This window comes from Ammospiza caudacuta, chromosome 2, assembly GCF_027887145.1.
Source record: "Ammospiza caudacuta isolate bAmmCau1 chromosome 2, bAmmCau1.pri, whole genome shotgun sequence".
NCBI lineage: Eukaryota > Metazoa > Chordata > Aves > Passeriformes > Passerellidae > Ammospiza > Ammospiza caudacuta.
The window spans coordinates 19,276,577-19,294,488 of NC_080594.1; the positions used below are offsets into that span (position 1 = coordinate 19,276,577).

The 17,912-nt window shown below is 40.0% G+C and overlaps 1 long non-coding RNA gene across 2 annotated transcripts; it reads right to left on the reverse strand.

Annotated features, from left to right (window-relative positions):
* Positions 1–6,530: 6,530 nt before the first annotated feature.
* Positions 6,531–13,467, reverse strand: LOC131554852 (uncharacterized). Of its 2 annotated transcripts, none has more exons than XR_009274452.1 (4): positions 13,388–13,467; positions 8,670–8,742; positions 7,308–7,362; positions 6,531–6,697 (listed from the first exon to the last, which is right to left on the reverse strand). It is a non-coding gene; the product is annotated as an uncharacterized LOC131554852 (long non-coding RNA). The 2 variants fall into 2 exon arrangements; XR_009274451.1 differs by having other exon boundaries at positions 8,670–8,843.
* Between the last annotated feature and the right edge of the window lie 4,445 nt (positions 13,468–17,912).

Below are 17,912 nucleotides of genomic sequence, written 5' to 3' on the forward strand. Positions count from 1 at the left end.
GTACCAGCAATAGTCTCATCTCCCTTCCAGACTCTCTGCTGCATGATAAATGGTGAAACATGTACAGTTGATATAAACACTGGATTTGACAGTAAATAAAACATACCTATGGATAAAGAGTGCTCAGCTGTATTCCAGTGTCATTTGGCTGTTTATGAAAATGTTTGCCCAACTCAAAAGAAGCCCTTTTTAGGTTTCAGTATAAAACAGAAATAGAAAGATAAATAAAGAAAATGAAACCTTTCTGAAATTATTTACCATTATTAAAGCATTAAGAGGGCAATGGGCAGGTGGGGTATCTGAAAAGAAAGGAAGAAGTGTCACAATCACCTGGAAAAGTGAACTGAACGGTCCATCTTACTCTCAGATCTGTGCAGAAATCAGTCTGAGAAGGATGGTTTCTGATCCCTTCTGAATCATACCTTCACTCTACAAAGCAGTACTAGAAACAGCATCTAGTCTTACATAGCACTTAAAATCTGCAGCAGTTGAAGTACAAGACTCATGCTTTGAATTACTCAAATATGGAGTCAGGAGTTTGCAATTTGTTCTCTAAAGAGGGAAAGAGAAAGTAGGAACTATGTTCTTGTTTTGTCCAGGTAAAATCAAAACTTTCTATGGCACTGAATAAGCTGAGAAGTACAGGTTTAGGCTGCAATGTCAATCAAAACATGATCAAGATGGCAAGCACAGAGTCTGGGGACTGCACATAAGCGTGTGTTCAAAACCAAAAATGCACCTTTGCTGCTGCATTCACCCAGGCTAATGTCCTTTGAAGTGCTTCTTTGAACCATAGTCACTGGATCAGGGCCCAGAGAGAAAAGAATTCCTGGCTCCAGTGAGCTTTGCAACCTGCTCACAGGTGTATAAATCTCAAGGCACCTCATCTAATTACAGTTTCAAGCAAAATATCAGAGGAAGAAGTTCTAAAAAAAATGTTGCCATCACTCCTGCCACACAGATATTTATGATCTCATCTCTGTCTGCAGGGTCAACACTTCCACCTAGAGGTGGTTTTCCATACGAATGTCAAATTTATGTTGATGCTTTTGTAGAGCCATTCTGCAGAAATGAATGAGCCAGAGACTGGGGAAAGCTGATGCCTGCAGCCAATTATTCCTGTTTGGCAGGACTCCTTCCTTCTGTTTTTAAGTTGTGGCTTATCATTTCCCTGTGATTCACTCACACTTCAACGCTAACCCAATGTACAGATCCAGTGCAAAGCTCGGAGTACTCCAGTGGGTGAAGCCAGCTGGCAGTTCAGAGGAGCTAAAACCTGACCTGTTTAATCTTAAACCATTTCTTCCCTGGCTTGCTGTAGGGCTAGATACTACATAAAGTGAGTTTTCTCACTCTTTTATTGGTGATCACTCCTAAAGTCTCTTCTGGGAGAGGATGAAATCTTCCTTCCTGCTCACTTGGAGACCTCTGCAAGACTGAAACACACTCCAGAAGTGTTGCATGGGGCCCTCTGCACAGAGGTGAATTTTACAGAGCAGTGGCACATTGATTCCTTTAACACATGCACATTGACTCTGAAAATCCAACAATATGTACTTAACTGCAGAAATGATCAGTTAGCATAACATTTTTGCATTCTGTGTTTTCATGAGCATATCTTGTACCTTGGTGTAACTTTACACATATTCAGATACAGTTTCTCTAACTGTTGACAGCAGAAGAATGGTTGACATTTATTTTGTCTTTATGACTTAATACAAAGGCAAGTGGTCAGAGTATTTGTTTTAAAAATAGCAAATCATTTTCAGCTTTAAGCTTTTTTTAAACAATTGGCATTATGTTATTCTGAATTGTGGAAACCTCAACAACAACGCTGTTCTTGGAATACCAGGAAAGCTATGTCTGTCAAAACCAGTGCTGTCCAGACCATGAGTCCAAATCTCAGTCTCACTGAAATCACTTGTACAATTTAACTTATTTTCAGAGAAGTTGAAATTTATTACCAACCATAATTACTCAGAAACTAGAAGAAACAACATCTTCACAGGGGCTTTCTACAGAAAGGGTTTTGCAGAATTTAACGGAATGTAAGTTTTCTGAACAGTGTGATGGGAAACAGCCTGCTTTGTTATCTCCATGTTTACACTGACATTCCTTTTAATCTGAATGTATTTTATAAGAAAAGTTGGATACCTGAAATTCATGAATTTTAGAAACTTATAAATAAACAGCTTGTTGGATCTTTGGGTGTGGTTTGTTTTTTTTTTTTTTTTGGTTTTGGCCTTTTTTTCAGAAATGCTGTTCAGCCAGCAGCTATGTGCTGAGGAGGTTAGAGAGCTGTAGTGTGCCAAACAACACGTGCCAAGCTCCCTGCTTGTGCTGGGCACAGCACAGATGCCTTTCCCCCTCCTGGACTTGGAGCCATGACACCAGGCAGGTCACACTCCACATAGATGCTCCCCACAGCCAGCATCCTGCTGCCAACCATAGAGCACTGGCCCTGGGGCTCACAGAAGCTACTCCTCAGTCTTCCCATGCCATGTTTCAAAGATGCTTCTGCTTTTTCTTCTGGTTTTCTGAAGGAAGAGGCACAAAGAACATCCTGGGTGTAAAAGAGGGATAACTGCTGTTTCTACGTTTCAGAAACCCCATGAAGACACACCAGGGCTGTTAAAGTCTGGCTGAGGTCTGAGACTTGCTGACATGCAACATCCAGAAAGCACAGTACAGAAAGAAATGAGATCTGTGTCACAGAAATTAGGCTTTTGTGTTGCTGCCTGAGTCCATGAGGCCTGTACTCAGACAGCTGTGCAGAGATGGAATCACCACCCAGGACATAGACTTCTGTAGCAATGGAGAGGGGAACTTGCTTACTCTAACTGGGTAACCTGTCTCAGGAAGAGAAGCGTAATCACCATGGGGAAAAAAGTTGCTACTATGTTTGGGATTTTGAATATTCTGTTATGCACAGAGTTAGTTAATAGTTACGATCTTGGTCCACATGGTATGTTTGATAGTAGGGGGGGGTGTGAATGTGGAAGATAAAGGGTTGTAGAAAAACAGTTGTGCAGCTATTCAGCTGATTTATATGAATGTCCTGGTGGTTTTACCCATGCTTCTTCCTTTTTGTCTTTTTTTTTTGAGAAAATATGTTGGATGCAATCCTGGTCTCTCCGAGATGAATGGGAAAGAACATTGACTCACTTTGTGTGGGCACTGTGGAAGAAAGTGGTGGGATTTTTTTCAGGGAGAACTTAAATAACAGGCTGGATAGACCAGCGTAGTGAAAGACGACCGAGACTGCTGTGCAAAAGTGGTTGGCGGTGTTGTGATTTTTTTTTAAAGAAACTAGGGCAGAAAAAATATCGTAGGTGGCTTGTTACTTCATTGGGGGCTGGGGACGGTGGGGTGAGCACAGCCATTTTGGAAAGCTGATCAAATAGGACAGTGTCATTGAGTAATGTGCTGAGCTAAGAATATGAGGAGCTACATTTCATTCCCACTTCTACTGGTAAATGCAGGTTCATGCCAGGCAAAACAATTTACCTGTGTTGCCTTCTCCAAGTCCCTTTTCCATAGCTGTCCCTCAGCATTGCCCTGCAGGGCAAAGCAACATTTCTGACTCTGTATTTCTCAAAGTATGGCTTAGCAAGAAAACCCTGAATTATTTCAGAGTCCCTCTTCCTCCACCTTTCCAGCAGCCACCCTGTTGCCAGTGCTTTCAGCTCCCTGCTCAATGATGTGGCTCTATCCATGGCAGCTTGCACTGTGCACTCAGGGATCCTGACTTTGCTCCTGGCAGCGGTGACTTGGAGAAGTCCTCAACAATCGCCTGGAGCAAAGCTTTTTACATGCCCTTCTAGCAAATCCATCTGATGTATTAGCTGTCCAGTTCTCAGCCTCTCCTGTTGTAACAAACACAGTAAATAACAGACAGAAATGGCAGACACTCACCACGGCTAAATGCTATCCAGACCATAAAACTCTGACAGAACAACAAAGAAATGTTCCACTTTGTAATTACAACTGGAAATATTTCACGCATTAGAAGTGTGAAGTAATATCAATAAAAAGAGAAAGTGCACTCAGGAGCCTAAAAATAAATAAATATTTATTTGAAAAGTGATAATTTCATAAATTATGCTCACAGCCTCTTCAAAAGAGGCTGAATATTTACTGGTTAAGCCAGAGACCTGTGACTTGGCCATGGGTAAAACTGCTGAGTAGGTGATGTGCCGCAGGCAATTTATACTTTGCTCTTAGTCCCAGTTTTAAGGCACAATGATGCCTGCAAGCCACTGCCTGAGAACCACTTCTTTGCATCAACATTCTTCAGCCTTTTGACCTCAACAGATCATACCTCACTCTTCCATCAAAAAAGCAGAAATTCTGTTCAGTGTTCCTGATCCCATGCTTTTCCAACACTTGAGGAGCATGTCCTACAGTCCCCAACAAGCAACTTGGCATAGCTCCACAGTCAATCACATGAATAAGGCAACACCTCTGTTTTGGTCACTTAGCATATCTGTGTCTTTTAAATACAGTTTGAGGTTCCTGAGAAAGAGGGTAGAAGGAAGAAGGCTGAGAGATACCAAACCTCTGAGCTGGGAACATTGTTTGTTCCCTCTCCATGTTTGACAGGCTTCAGGAAAAATCAGGAGCAGACAGTGGACTGGGTTAAATCTTGTGACAGGGCTTAACTCTGTCTACTGGAAATTATTACATTTTTTTACAATACATATTGTGGCAATTTATTGGTGCCCCATACTTGACCCACATATTTTTCATGGCCACAATAACAATAACAAAATTGTAATTCTTTTCTTTTCATCAGAGCATTGTACTGGATTTGTGGGGCAATGTTTTGGTAGAGGGGGAGCTGTAGGTATAGAAAATCAAGAGTGGAGTTGAGGCTGGGAAGAAGGGAGGGCTAGGGGGAAGGTATCTTAAGGTTTGATTTTCCCCAAGTCAAGCCTGTTTTACCCATGATGGTAAGAGCTGAGTGATCTCACCCCATCCTTATCTCGACCCATGAGGCTTTCCTTTTATTTTCTTTCCCCTGTTCAGGAGGGGAGTGATAGTGCTTTGGTGGGCATCTGCCATCCAGCCAGGGTCAATCCCACACACACATAATAAACCAACACTATCCACCCATGAGTGGCACCAGCAGTCTTCCTATCTTAACTGCAGGAACACCAAGAGATCTCTTTCGCTGGTTAGGTCAGCAGTCACATCACTTCAATTCCTACCATAGAGTAGGGTATGATCAATTTATTTAGGTTCCAGCAAGTCATCTTCCTGGGAACTGTAGATTTTTATCATCACAACAGAAGAAATGTAATTCCTTTATCACAGAAGATAGGCAGGCCGGTGTCTTAGAGATTAGTGCTATGATGAACTCTACACTTTAATATGAACTAAAATATTATGTCCATCCTGAAAATATATATAAATAAGATGTGGGAAAAGATCCTTAGCAGCTTAGAGCATTGTAGCTCTGTTGATTTCAGTGAGCTATATTAATTTCCATGAAATGTAGGTCCAGGCTGTATTCCCAGTGCATCCTTCTCAGATGGAGAGCAGAAGAAAAATATAGAAAAGACAAGAGGAATCATGGTAGCTCTAGTGCCTCAAACTGAGTACTAATCAAGATAACAGAGACATAAAACAGACAGTAAAATATGGATCTTATTTCTCATTGTGCATATTCTTTTCTTGGGATTTTTTTTTTATTTTCTCCATTTGGGTTAGGCCCAGGTGCATAGGATGTAGATCATATCTTTAAGGCTTCCTCTGATTCTGCATCTAATATGCTTATCAGTTGCTGACTTAAAAGGAGCAAAAGTCATCAAGTAATTGATACCTTATCTGCAAGAAACAATTCTCTTCGTAGTAAGTATCTGAGCAACACAAAACCAATTACTATTTTCAGTAACTTTTAACTAAAGAAAAATGCAATCCAATTTCTAGTGATAAAACCTCAAAACTCAACTGTTTTCCTAATTTTTAATAATTTACAGCTTTTCCCCACTAGAAAGCTATGTGCGGTGATCAGAGTGGTTGGTAAATGGGATGAGTTGAACTTTCTGAGACTCTTAATTAATTGTCCCATGCCCACTGGTCTGTGCCTAATAACAGCTTGTGGTGGCCTCATGAACAAGGATGTTGAAAAATAAAAGAAAAAAATCACTGTTATCTACAGCTGATAAACCACGCCTGTTTTTCTAAAGCTGCCCTTCCTTCTTCCCTGAAGAGCCAGATCCAATTTTCTGAATTCCAGCTAGAGGTTTGAGTTTGAGAAAGAGGGAACCATTGTGGACACCAAATCCCATCCACCAAAATCACAGGCTGCCATTCATCTGTTGTCACTGGCTGCTTATCCCACGTCCTCAAAATGCCTTGCTCTTCCTCAGGATTTCCTTGCTTGGAAATCCTTGAATCACAAATGCTCTAGAAGATGCCCAAAGCTTGCCAGTGTTCTACTGTAGCTCAGTGGTGAATCGTGGAAAAGACTGGTAAGAAATAATTTTTATTAAAGGTTACATCATAATTTTTCTGTAAGAAGCCTTGGAACAACAACATGGAGGGTGGTTGCCCTTGCCCATCTTCCCTGAATCCTCAGTACTCACAGCTGTAAGTCAAAAAAAGCAATTCAGCAATTCCAGTGAGGTGAAGCTGCCATTTCCCCTCTTTTTCTCCTTGAGAGCAACAAATGCCAGATCTGACTTGCCTTTTCCTAGAGAGGTGAATGGGATGATTTAATGAGAATATGAGGAAACGTTGACAGTTTAAACAACATATATAGCAGCTAATGTTTGAAAAAGTCAAACAAATGGAGTAGTCTCGCTGTCAATAAAAATAAATTATCTAGAACTGTAGCCAAATCATGAAGAGTACTCTGGGAAAATGGGTATCAATTTAAAAAAGTCATTCTGGAATTATGAAATTCCTTGAGAGGTTTCATTCCTTGAGACAAGAACATACAATAAACAGCCATCAGTCCAAACAGAAACACAAATTAAGACTGAGTTTATTATTTTCTGGAAAAAAATCTTTACTAAATTTTGACAAAAATTGTGACTGCTTTTGCTTTTTGGGCAAAACCAAGTTAAATCTCAAGATAAATTCATGCTTCCTCGTACTTGTATGTTACATGACATCTGTGCAGATGATCTGAAGACATTTAAAAACAGTCTGGTAATTTGCATTAATATTTCCAGAATCCTGCTAAGGTTATTTTCTGTGAAATAGTAAATTGCAAGACAATTCCATAATTAATAACCCATTTCTTTTTTCAGACTCAGGGCTAAATTCAGTGGTGAACTCTATGACCATGAGACAAATACCTCAACAGCTTCTCGCTGGTCTCCCTTCCAAAGGGACCTCTCTGGTGCCACCACCCTAAGAGAAACAGAACCACTTTTGGAGAATAAATGAGGAAAGAGCCCATCTCAAGGCAAAAATTGACCATGGGGCATTTACACAGATCAAAAACTGTGCCTTCACTAACATCAGAACAGTTTAAATCCATTTAGATGTGAGGTGGTTTAATTTGCATTGGATCAGCTGTGGATTCGGTGGAGATGAAAATTTAGTCCTAAAGGATTAAATTCAGACTTTAGTTAATTCTTGCTAAATACACAAATAACAAGATAAAAGTATGGCTGTAGGTATGAAGGAATGTATGGACATAGACCAAATTAGGGAGATGCTTGCTTTGTAGTCTTTTACTAACACTCTTCTGTCTCTTCAGTATGTCCATCATATTCATTTTGTACGGTCAGATGGTCCAAGCTGCAATGCCTTGCAACTTATGTGTTTCTTCTGACTAATCTGTGACCAACCTGATCATGTCTTCAGCTACCTGTTCTAACATTTCTTGCCCGTATTTGATTGCTTTCCTTGCCCCCAGATTTTCTTTTTGAATCTCGTTGTACTTAAACACGCTGTGAGTCTGACCTGACACCCACTCCATGTATCTTCAAAGGCCTACAAGGTATAGATTCCTACATCTAAACTAGTTTTTCTTTACAGTCAGTGGAAGGAATCAGGTACTTAGAAGATGTGATTTATATCACCTATTTTAGACCTACACTAGATGCAATGAATCACAGCCTCAGTGTGCTTGTTTTGCCTTCTGTGGACTCAGAGGAAGCCTGGAATGACTTGTTAAGCTGAGATACCTACACCACAGACATCTATATAACATTAGATAGGTCCTCCCTCAGATTGATAACCTTGTCATAACAGCAGTGTGGCTTTCCAGAAACTTTTTTTATTCATCCCCAAATATTTTTTACTGTTAAGAGCAACATATATCTTTTGATGGTTTGAGGTATTTTTAAAATTGCTTCTTACATGTGTTTTTCCTTTTTCCCTTTTTTCTTTTTTTATTCTTCCTCTTAGTGCTGCTAAACAATAAATTGAAAATAAGGAGCAAAAGTAAATCTCCATCTACCAAGGACAAATGATGGCTTGGATTTGTATACTAGGTGGAAGGAATTTATGCTGGAAAGCATAAAAATTATAAAATACATTTGCTCTTTAATAATTCCCACCCTCTTCAGATCAAGAAGGCAGGCTTATCTATGTCTTCCTATGATTCACCATTTTGTGGATTCTGAATTTCTCTTTAGGCAAATTCTAATTTAGCAAAATTTTCTCTTTATCTGTAACTTCTTAACAATTTGCTGGGACAGAGCTCATACCTTCATGGACTCAGTGGTTCAATACACGTGTTTTGCAGTATCCAAGCTGAATTGATGGCAGAGTCCAAAGAGTCTACAAAGAAGATGGGAGGAGAGCTCAGCAACACCATGAGGTGAATAGCCAGTTATTTCAAAGAGCAGACTGGAGACTCCTTCCCTTGTGACTCAGCCATGCTATTAGAAGGCAGAAGGAATACAAGAAGTAAATCACATCGTTAGCATTGCAATGTCAAGGAAATGTCCAGTGGAATAAGAAATAAGGGAGATATATTCACCTGTTTGCATAGAATTTGGTCAGGAAAAAGTATACAGTTCTCCAATGCAGAATTGCAGACAGTCGGTGCAAAATTTACCTCTATCTCAGTGCAGAAGAAGAAAGAGAGCTAGAAATTCATCAAAGACATAGACAGAAAAATAATAACTTCAAAAGCAAATTTCTTGAAGAAAATACTATATCTAATAAAATACACTGAATTTGTAAAAAATGCCATAACAGATAGCTTCATAGGCTCTTAGGCTATGCAGAGAAAAAGGAGAGAGAAATGACTGGAGATTATTCTCAGAATGCATCTGGAGCATGTCTCAAAGCAGCAGGATCTGCAAGTTAGCTTCAGAGAGCCTCCACTGAGCAGCATATAGAAGGGGCTGTGGCATTTAACTGCTGTGATGACAATCCAGGGCAGACAGGGATCCATGCTTGTGTCAGAGTGGAGTAGGAAGGACACAAATTCAGCCTGAAAAAATCCTAATCAGAGAGTAGGATGACAATCAAACTCCTGCAAGATCTCCCTTTTGCCATCTCTCCTGGAGATCTAAGCAGTCCATGCACAGCACAACAGAATCACCACTAGAGATAAAGGGAGCAGAAGGAAATGGGGTTTTGCCCTGCATTCATTAGACTAACACATTATATATCTTCTCTTTCCCAGTATAGCAAACTTAGGCTTGTGGGGAGCACGCATTCAGAGATACATATAACTTTGGAGCGTGTTTAACCCAAAGGGTAATGCTGGCATGGAAACAAAAGCTCTAGGTTTGGATTTTTGTCAGCTATGAGTAAGCTGACAACAGACAGTTTGTACCTCCTGCATCAGAAAGACTCTGGAGGAACCCTCCAGGAGGAAGATGAGGAAAGGAAAACTATCTGGTAAAGTGATGCATTTATAAGAGAGATGGTATGACCTGTTTGCCCATGATAGAAGAGAGCTGAACACAAGGATTTTTATGCAAAGCAAGGTGATGAATACATCAGTTAAACCCAAATGATGGCTTTTGTTTGTTGCAGTCTTCAGAGTAGTTTCCCATTAGCAATGACTGCTTCCAGCAAATCCTTATAAAAAAAATTATCACAGACACAGTAAACAGGAGGAGAGTAAAAAGACAGCATGGGACAGGGTGGGGAGGATGTGCATGCAATCTGACTGAATGCTGCACTCTTAGTTCCAAACTACCTGAAGCAAAAGAATATAGATATCAGCTTGTGAAAGCAGCAGCACCCATGGGATCAAGTGCTGGCCCAGCTCCAAGCAGAGCAGGGAGCAGTTCAGGTCTTGGCCTGCTGCATGACCTTCACTCAATCCCTTTATCTCCTGAGGTTCCCCATCAGCAGTGATCATCAGTGTTGATGATTACAGACCCTTTCTTCAAGGGCTTTGAGATCTACAAATTTAAATTACTGCATGAAATAGATCTTGTCACTTTGCCACAGATTTAGTGACAGGAGATTTAAACTTTAAATCCAGTGAACTTTATCTAGTACCATACTGAAAACTCTTATTTCTACATGAAAAAACAGGACCTTGGATATGTTTTAGAAGCTGTTTAAGAAGTAAACACTCCAAATGCCTTTTAAAATATCAGCCTTGGCTATTAAAAATAAAAGCAAATTGTAATCAAAATTAGGAGCAGAATTACACAGGAATTCTAAAGCATAAGTATAAATTCATAAGCATAAGTTCACAAAAAAATGGCAAAATAGTTTGCCTAAGATTTTTATGTCTCTACAAATATGTTACCGATATTTTTGAGAATGTACTGACTAGCACTGGAGTTAAGACTCCCACAATGTCCTTTTAATAAAAGAAGTTTTGGGTTCAGCTGACTCTGGTCCGATTTAGCACCCAAGAGAAAACTAATGATGGTTGTTCACCTTTCTTCATTCTTCTTTAATGGGCTACCATGAGCCCATGCACAAAGCCCAATATTAAGATTTCTAGACTGACATTGACTGTCACAGCATATAGACAAGGTATTGCAATTTCTGTCTCTGGGCATTTCCTTTGTACATTTTCTCTCTTTATCTTGTACAAATATCCTCATCCCCAATAGAGAGCAAGATGCAGCTACCTGCAACCATTAGAAGGAACAACTGGGCTACTCACACCTTCCAGGGAAAGTGCACCCATTAGAACTGCCTAATTTTCTAAAGGCTGAGGCAGTCGTTGGGATTAGAGATCTGTAGGTGGCTTCCCTCTCCATTTACCTTAACTTTTGTCCCATGTGTTTAGGGCTGAGCTTGCACTTGCTGCAATAGGCTTTGTTTTGTAGGAACTTAATGGCTATGTTACTAACTAAAAATAAAGCTGACCTGGCACTACTGGGGAGCATATTAAGCACCTAAATTTGTTTTGGCACATACTTTGTGTTTGGGATGAGGAAAACATGGTGTGAATTTGACTTTGTTTCATGGCATTACTGAATGACTGCATTTCTTCTTGGCAGGTTTTATTCCAACCAAATTCTTTTCTCTAACTGCTTTTGTTATAAAACTGCTTTCTTCTTGTTGAAGAAACAATAAAATGACTAAAATATGCTAACCCAGAATAAAACTTTTTGAGTGAGGTCATATGAAATATATTTTAATATAGTTCTCTTTGAGATCTTTTTTATTTTTTTTTAATGAAAAGTTAATGCAGCCCCAGTAAGGCTCTCCTCCCACTCCCTACATGGGGCTGCTGACCAGTGCAGTCAGACCTGTGGCATTTTATACCCGTTTCTGTTTGAACAAATACAATTAGAGGGCAGGGTAAGATACAAGGCAATGGCCTATCAGGCCTTTTGTCTGTATGGGTGATATCTGCACTGCCTGCACAACTTGGGCAGGAGTCCAGCAGCCAGAGTTGACACAGCTGGCCTCTAGAGGTAGTCTTGCTTTTCCAGAGTGTAAACTATGATAAGGTCTATATTGTAAACCTATGTGGAGACTGAAACAGATTATCACAATGTATTTGGGAATTATAACTGACACCGGTGTAATTCCTGCTATTTGCTACACTGAGTAGATTTAGATACAGTTGAGAACATGGCCTGGCTTTATTTCCTGCCTGGGAATTTCCTATTTGTTCATCTCTTTATGCCTTCAGTGAGAGCCTAGAGCACATTAAGAGGTTTGATAGATATCAACCATTACAGGTTAATTTACAATAGTTTACAGATTCTAAACAAGCTTCTGCCAATAAATTCCATCAATTGATCCTAACTTCCTAAACCAAAATTCACTGCCTAAACCAAAAAGTTCATTTTTTTTCTTGCACTCTTGGTTGACTTTTTTCAACTTCTTTTAAATAACAAGAACACATGTATGGTGGAAAATACACCAAAAGACTTTGGTTGACATGAAAGAGCTGCATCATCTTGAGCTGCAGACACACAACTTCATTTGTAAAATGCACAAGTAATTATGTGGCATAATTACATGGTCTGTCCAGGTAATTGCAGGTGAAATTAGGCATGGTGTCATGTGCTTATGAGGATTACAGCTACACTGAAATTTTTGTGTGTATGATTGCATTGATTAAGAAATTTTAAATCTGCTCTTAATAGTAAGAGTTATTCAATTGTCTGGTCTAAACTACTCTCAGCAGGCTGAAAGTCTACCATCACAGAAGTTTAGCACAAGGCCTTTTCATCACTGATATTTTTCAAGCAGAAATTAAATGTGAGCTCTTTCTCCTTCCACTGCTGGTCCCTGTAAAAAGCTGCCTAGCAATGATCCATTTCTCTTGTGCCAGTGGAAACCAGGAATACACAGGAGAAATCAGGAAAGTCACTGAGGTGCTGCTGCCACTGTCATGTGTCAATAGGCTGTGTACAGAACGGCAGATAAAGCGTGTCATGGACAAACTGGGTGCTTAGTGCTGCCATACCAGAGCGCTGCACAGATGGTTATCCCATTGCCTCGGGGAGAGCAGGAGGGAGGCCTGGTACACCTGCCCCATTATGGCTTTGCTCCTTGGGGTGATGGAGGGTATGCTCAGCATCTCTCAGAAAGCTGTTGCCCATGTTATTTCAGTTTATTGTGGAGCCCCAAGGGTTGGTTTGAGACTAGGTACTCTGCCTAAATGCTGCAGAGGCCGCTGTCCCTGAAGAACCTGCAGCAGCCACCAGATCTCGGAGACCTTCCCCCCTCCATCAGTCCCCAGGCAGGGGCTGCATCATCACCCATGCGGGACAGCAGCTCTCCTCCATGACCTGCCTGGCTTCACCAAGCACTGAGAAGCAGGGAAGGCTCCACAGCAGCAGCAGCAGGAAGGGCCAAGTGACCCTTCCTGCATCCAGTCTGTTCTGCACGTCCATGGATGCGGCCAGAGGGAGCTGTGCCAGACCTCGGAAATCAGAGCCATGGTAAAGGTTCACAAGGAAGGTGTTGTTATCTTGTTGCTGTATCTCATGTTTCTAAAGTCCCCTACTGTCACAATCATATTTCTAAAGTCTCATACCTTCTCAGCAATACTTCTCAGGGGCAGTTCTTCACAGCTCTAACTTCTTCTGTTTGTTGCTTCTTCTTAGTCAGGGCTCCTTCCAGGCTCTCCCTGACTGGCCAAGCCCAGCCCCTTTTATCCCAGTTATTTTCATTAGCTACAGCTGCAGCCCAATTAAGGCCATCACAGCTGCAGCCCAACAAGAATAACCGGGGCTTATCAGGGCAAGGCCTGTATACAGATATTCAAATATAATACAGATATTTTGCTAAGACTCCTACTATAGGAAGGTGAGATCAGACTGGAAGACAGCACCTGCCCTTTCTTGCAAGTTTATAATACTAACACCTGCTAACATTAAAAAAATACCCCATTAGGAAAATTATTTCACCCACACTGTCTCACAGTAGTCTTCCCTTTCACTGAAAAGGATACATTAGCACCAAAATCTTCTGCTGCTGTTTCCCCACTGGCTACAGCAATACTGGAATCAAGCCTAAATGTGACTATAATTGCGAACTCTTTTGAATAAAATTATCTCATTCAGACATACTGGTTCTAGGAAGTCAGGCTAATGTAATCATTACAATGGGCGTCTAGAAGTCCAGGGCTGCTTACCTCTCCTCCTGATTTGCCTACTGACTTGTTTTATGACTTTAGAAGCAACTTAACTTTTCTGTGATTCATCTCCTTCAGCTGGAAGATAGATATGATAATGTTTGTTTATTTCAATTAAGTCTTGAGTGGTTTAAAAGGGATTAATTGACCTCCATCAGACAGCTTTGAAAGGTACTAATTCATAGTGTTAATAATACAATAAAATACCTAAAAATGAGGAAGGGGAGGACATTCTAGAAGTTGCAGAGCTTTAAGCTTAGAGGCGCTGTGAATAGGACGGACAGACAGTATTTTGGTGAGTGGGAATAGAGAAACTACTGCCATCTATTTCACTCTTGGGCAAGACATGTTAGATTTTGTGTATTTAACAGTGAACCACATATCTTCTGATTACCCTTTGGCTGCTAATTCATTCCATTTAGTAGGGGAATGTTTACACCTGTTCTCATAAGATCTCATTCATACCTTTCATTTTTTCAAATTAATTATCCTGGCTCAAACTTGGATATACCATCAAGAGACAATCCTTCCAAGAGTATTGTACTCTGTTAATACATCCAATGCACAGTGCTTGGGATAACACCACTTTGAAACAGCATTAGATTTGCAGCCTACACCCAGCCAGAGTGCTTTTTCCCAGCACAAATTCGCATTTTGGGAGCTGAAAGTCTGAGTTGATAGTCTAAGTGACCTGAAGCAAACCACTACAGTTTCTCTGGAGACAACTGAAATACATCTATTCAGAATAGCCAAGTCATGCCACAATAATTAAGACCTGTGTCCATGTCAAAAAATGTACAATCTGAGTCTGTACTTATTTGTGTATTTTTAACCAAATAATTTAGCGCTAAACTCAGACCTTACATACAACTGTGAATATGCACCTGAGGGCAGAGTTGATTCTTTTCATCATAAATGTCATCAGTCTTCCTCTGCAGCTTCCAGTGGAAAGCATAAATCCGAGGAGCCCAAGGCTGTAAGATCCATCTCTTTCCATGAGCAGGAGGGGAGCAAATGGTGCTCCAAAGGTAGAGTTTGTGAGTGCCAGTGTGTGTCACGAAGTTATCATGCAAGTTCACCACTGTTTTCTGAGGTTATTTAGGCAAGTCAGTGATTGCATTTACAGGCTATTTTCATAATAACTCATGTCTTTATTCAGTCCTATTTGGAATAGAAGCAAATACACAGCTCCACTAAAAATGATCACCATTGTCCATGCAGCTGACCACTTTCACCCCTTGCCATCAATAAGTTGAACTGAGAGGCAGCTCACTTATCAGTTCTTATCCATGGAGAGATAGTTTGTCTCTGTCATAGTGTTGAACACCTTCTATATAATAGCTCCTTCCTCTGTTGAGCAGCTATTCCTCTCCAAATATTAATTTATTAAAATTAGATTCTATTGGTCCCCAAATACACCACTTGGTCTCATATGTATGCAGCTTCCACTCTTCTCCTTGGTGGATTTATTACGAATGCAGTATTGGTGGTATTTTAGTCTTCACAGCAAGTAGCTGTTTCTAAGTATTGCTCCTAGGAAGCCTGTGGTAATGTTTTCAAAACCCCCTAAGAGGCCAGGTTCCACCATTAATGGTGAGCAAGGTGACCACGTCTCTGGCCAAAGGAGCACATGGACAGCCAGAGGGCCATTTCAGCCCAGTGCTATGGAATTGCAGAAATCTCACATCTTTTGGTCACACTGGGCTGCTGAAGGGAAACTCATGTTCACGGAGCCTTCTGGATATCTCCTACCTCATCTGCATTCATTCAGTATCCCTATGGCAACTACAGCAGCAATTGCTCACTTGGAATAGTGATCTTAGGACAGTGTTATATCATTCCTTCTTTTAACTGATCTAGCAACTGAAAATAAAAGAGCATAGTCAAAGAGCATCCATGACCTAGCAGGTCTGTGGAGACAACATGTAACTACTCAAGAGGACCAGAAGATGTCCAAGCTGCTTACAACAATTGCACTTAGCAAAAAGCTACTCCTTCCTCTTGGGCAGCAGACCACTTTTCCTCAGCACTAATTAGAATGATGGCAGCCCTTAAATAAGGAAGAAACCTCAAAAGTTATATCTAAGGGAGGAGTATCTTTTTTTATGTCCGTGCTTCTGAGATGTCTCATTTGTAGCATCACTCTCTTGAAAGGTTTTTGTATCTGTGAACTGAAATTCTTTATCATGGACTCTAAATGGCAACCAAAATGATACAGTGAAGGGCTCAGTCAGTATTGGGATATATTTCTCTGCTCCATCTTATTCTTGGTTAGAATCCATATCAATGTGGTGGGTCTGGTTTCTAATGGTGCAACTGCAGCACCATTAGACTGTCTGTGCACCAATAATTACAGGATATTTTTTGTCTCCATCTGCAGACATTTCATGGAAGATGTCTGCTAAATTTTTCAGGTCTTCATGCTTTACAGAGGTTTATGATGCTTCATTTTGAAAATCCATAGCTCAGTGTCAGTGTCAGCAAAGGTGAAGTCAATCAGACTGTTTCAAGGTCTCTGCACCACTTTAAATCCAATTTAACCATGTCAAGATATTTTAGTGACATACAATACTTGTGCTGGGCCTTCTTTTGTTCTTTAGGAGCAGAGATAAAATCATGCCTACATTTTTGAGGTCACTCCCAAACTGGGTTATTCTATGATTTTGGTTTTCCTAGGTACAGTTTTCCAAATTGGTCTCACTTGGATTGGCACATTTGAATTGCACTCACTTCCAGTCTGCACAGGTTCCAAACTGAGTACTACAACATGTGAACATGCAGTAGGTCACCAAATTGTAAGCTTAGCTTAATGGCTAGAAGATTTTAAAATAGCAATAAAACTATTCTAGAGAAATTGTGGCTTTATGAAACAATGACCTTAGTAACACTCAATAGTAAATTTGACCATAAGTTTCTAAAATACTGACTGGTGTAGGACTAAGAAATGAATTAAAGTTTCTATGTTTAGCTCCTATCAAGCTTCATGGGAAAATATAACATCACACATGATTGAGACAGTGGTCCTGACAACACAGTCAGAGACAAGCTGGGGAAACTCTTTTTCTTTGTGAAAAAGGTTTTATTTTTGTTTTTTTTTGTGTGAAAACAGGTGAAAATTTCATTGCAAGTTATATCTGTATTTAGAAATACAAAAACAACCAAAGAACACCATCTTCACTCACTCTTACTTTGGACATACCAAGCGTTCTTCCATATTAAACACGAGTGAGAGGAACCTCTTGTGTGTGCATGTCTGTATACATCTCATCACAGAAATACTTGAAAACACTGCTGAAATTGAACATTTGAGGAAGAAATGTGTCCCCACTGAAGCCAATGGCCTAATACCAATGACCTCTCAACACAGCCATCCTTACCTGTAATTATGTCTTGAGGCTGAAACCTCTAACTTCATGGAACTAACTGGAAAAGCTTTATTTGCTGGCAGTGGAACCAGTCTCTCCCCTCCTACTTTATTATGGATGGTTCCTCCCATGAAGAGCAAGGGAAATTGTAAAAGGCAGGAATAGAAATCAAATTTTACATTGGTACATGGGAAATCTGGCTGGAAAAACTATTCAGGCATTCTGAGATGAAAATCTGAAGATAAAACTTGGACTGAGATTACTGGAAATATAAAGTTTGAATGATTCAGAAGTGAGAAATGTTGACAATTTTAACTATTTCACATAATAAATTTCTTTATTTATAAGTAAACAGTAAAGTTACAGTACAGAAATATATGCTTTTACAAGTTTATTCTTTAAAATATATTATTTCCAGTCAATTTTTTCCATATTATCTTAAACATTGTATTTCCATAGGAGCCACAAAAATTAAAAAAGAGAAAATAAACATATATAGAGATGTACATACTTCTAAAATAAACATACGTTTAATTAAATTGTTATTTTGCAATGAAATC